The sequence below is a fragment of the Teleopsis dalmanni genome, chromosome 2, assembly GCF_002237135.1.
Source record: "Teleopsis dalmanni isolate 2A chromosome 2, ASM223713v2, whole genome shotgun sequence".
Lineage (NCBI taxonomy): Eukaryota > Metazoa > Arthropoda > Insecta > Diptera > Diopsidae > Teleopsis > Teleopsis dalmanni.
The window spans coordinates 196,510,465-196,514,393 of NC_051847.1; positions in this window are offsets into that span (position 1 = coordinate 196,510,465).

A 3,929-nucleotide genomic window follows, 5' to 3' on the forward strand; every position below is an offset into this window, starting at 1 on the left:
TGTCTAACAAAAGCTGCAATCAGAACTTGCTTAAAGTCATTTCTTTGTTTCTATAAATAAATACAATATTTCAGAGAACAAAGGATTACGTTTTTATTAAAAAAAAATATTTTCTTTAATATTTCAAATATTTATAATAAACCAAACAAATATGTTTTAGTAAAGTATTTAGGAAGTGATGTATTTTAAATACTTTAAAATTTTTATAATAAAAAGTTAAGTAAAGTATTTCTGGATAGGATTTGTATATCAAGTCGAAATAAAATTTTAACATTAAAAATACATTTTATATTATAAGAAAAATTTATTATATAAAAAGAAAACCATATATATTTATTTATACAGATTTTTAATACCAAAAGCAGTTACGTTAATCTTAAATGTTTAAATAAAAAAAATCTTTAAATTCACTACTGAATTTGCTGAACTTGCAATCAATTTCTTCAGGAAGCTAAAGTCTCTATCCTTCATAGTTCTTTCGAAAGAAATGTTAAAGCTTTTAAAATAATTCATTGGATCTATATAACTTAATAACTTATAACTTATATGTAACTTAATATTTGATATTTATAATATGCGCCTACATTTTATGGCGAAATTCAGTCCCAGTATGAATAAAAGAAAGAAAATTTAATATACAGAAAATTTTTTTTATTTAATTTCTTTCAATTAAATTGACAATATTTTTTAATATATTTGTTTCCATATAAAATATATGTATTATATATCAGAATTATATCAGAATAAAGAATTAAAAATCATAGAAGAAATATACAAAGTCTATAAAGATGATTTATAACTAGAGGACATAAGTCCTTTTCCATAAATTAGTTGACACCAAATTTAACTAATGACATTTTAAAGAAAAGCTTAATTTTTATCTTAAATTAACATAAAACTAAGATTTACTAACTTTTTTTATGAATTTTTCAAATAATATGCATTGCGACCACATAAAGCTTATTATATTTTTTCTTTTGATAAATTTAATTTGTGGATCTTTTGTTGAATAGTCCTAGTGAAATAGAATGCTGTTAAAGTGACTTTAGATTCTATGTTAATCTGACATATTCAGATGCTTCCTCCTATGCCATTACATCCATATTATGGTTTATGATAATTTGTTGAAATTATTGTAACATTTTCAAGCATTCATTTATATTTACAAAGATATATTTGAGTATTATTAGTAACACTTACTTGTCCAAAATTTCATATAGATGGACACCACTAAGATATCAATTTTTATTCTTATATTCACATTTTCTTAAAAGCACCTCATCTCAAGATGGACCTAGAGGAAAGTGATAACTGCAGAAATGACACATATGACAATGCTGAGTTTGTCAAAGAAACGGTAAAAACGCTTTGGTAATATACAATGTCACATTTTGGAACAAATAGACAAAAACGTTCCCATTATACTTCCAAAAACGTTTGGAACGTTCCCATTATACTTAGACAACTTTATTTATATATTTTTGCTAGTATTTTGAAGGCCGCGATTTGATTCGTCTTTTCCAACTAGATAACTGCACCATATAGTTAGGATCTATATAGTAGGGTGGTTCGTTCGAGTGCGAGGGATGGTTCAATCACAACAATACTAATAACAAGATCACACATGTTTGGTTTTTTGCAAAAAGCAGATTACAAGTTTATTAAACTAGAACATCAGTAAGGTCTTAACCTTATTAATATGGGCAGCTATGTGATTAGATATGAAATGTAAAAAAATTTATAACACACACTACTCAGATTGTTGGTTGGATAGGGTATGGATGGATCTCGAAGTACAACCATCTACTCGTGGTGAGGTCTGAGTGATTTTGTATTTACAAAGCGGGAGAAATGTGCACAAATGAAGTTAATAAAGCTAGACCATTTCGATTATATTCAGTAGATGTATGAGTGGTATATATAATAGTATGTTTAATAGTATTTAAATTTCTGGGAGTTTAAACAATATATTACGGTAACATATCATTGTGCACTGCATTTATTTTCAATTACAATTAGAAACTGTAGTCGCTTTTTAAATTTTTTTTTCGTACCATCCTTCTATATAGTTACTAACATAATTCGTTAAAATATTAATTATTATTAATTTCTAGTAAATATTTAATTTTGAATTTTGATTTTTGGAGTAGTTGTCTTCATTCTTGATTACTAAATAATATTTATTTCTGTATTTATAGTTTCATGTTGTCGCAAGTTTAGCAAAACTTTTTATCAAAGATAGCCTATATAATTGTTTCTTAAGGTAAGATAACAATATGACACTTCGCTATTTTTCCTATAAAGTTTTCTAACGCAATTATTTTTCACACAATTAGTTTCTTATTTAAAAATTAATAAAAGTTTATTATAGCCAAGATTAGTTTGCAATAAGTTTATGCTTTACCTTCTACTATCTCTTAGTTGTGTGCAACAAATAGATCAAGCTGGTCGCAGTGCATAAAGGCCTTAGCTTAACCCATAAACCATTACCATCACCATCTTATAGTTGTAGTTCCTAGTGCCATTGAATGCATAAAAAATGTGTATAGTTTGCATAGTTTTAAAAGTTTCCTAGGTTGTTTCATAAATATTATTACAAAGTTCTATAGCAGCACCTTTCTAGTGCTATGCGGGTGCGGGTAAAGATTAAAATTTTTCTTATCAAACATTGACGTTGCTACTTTGTTGGAGAAATTAAGTTCACTCAACTTTTATCATAATTTCTTTAATATTCCTTTAAAAACATTTGAACGTATCAGAGGAGAAAAAATAATCTCTTAAATTAAAAATTAAATAATTTTTTGCTTCTGATATCATTTTTTTTTTGCCATAAAGGAAAACTCTTTATTCAGCAGGTACTCTTAAAAAGCGCGTACAAATATACATAAATTCAACTATATATACATAATACTAGTATATTCGTATATAGTCATTTTTATAAAACACTTGTTGGGCTTAGTATGGGAAAGTTGACAGGAATTAGAATAAATAGTAGTAGTTATTTTTATTCAGTTATGCATATTCTACTACATTTTTATATTTATTTTTAGCTAAGAACTTACGACAAAGACTATTATATTTTAGTAGTTGTCTGTTGCTGATAGGAATTTTAGTTAGAATAAAATAAATAAAATAAAATAAAATAAAAAAATTTAATATTAGTATAATAGTTTAAAAATAATACTTACACATAATATCATAGCTTTAGAATTTTAGAATTTTTTCTTATTCCAGCGTAAATATAAATAAATTATTCTCATATTTAACGTATGCATATTTTATTAGGACTTTAAGGCTTTAAGTCAGTGACACAATTAAGAGCAAACATTCGTATTATTACTCGTAATTTTCTGTACCGTTTTTATATGCTTAATAGCTGTTAATGTGTGAATGTCAATAAATTTTAAAATAGATACATGTACTTTACGAGTACCACCCATAAAGCTATTCATTCCACTGATAATGTGTGATGTGCGTGTATATAATCTAAGCCATCCTTGTTTATTTGCGTGAATATATATTTGCGAAAAATACTGAAGCCAGGGGTGTTCACAATAACAATCAATAACTAATTTATTCCCGCTGTGCATGTCCATTTCGTTAGGGTTTACCGGTTTTAAGTTCTTGACATAAATGGGTTAATTTGTATCTTAAAATTTTTAATATCTTTAATTGACATGTTTATTGGTTTCGATGGATTTAATCAATTTCATATAATTAAAATTTTTATTTTATTTATTTTATATTCATTTATTTTAAATAAAATAAATTAATTTTAAATTATTGTTTGGTGTATTATTTACTTTAAAATTTTAATATTAATTATGGGGGATACTATGTATTTCTGTTCCGATGATTATCGCAAGAGCTATGAAGTAATATATTCAATAAGATCTTATGAATTAATGAATCAGTAAACGAAGGACTAT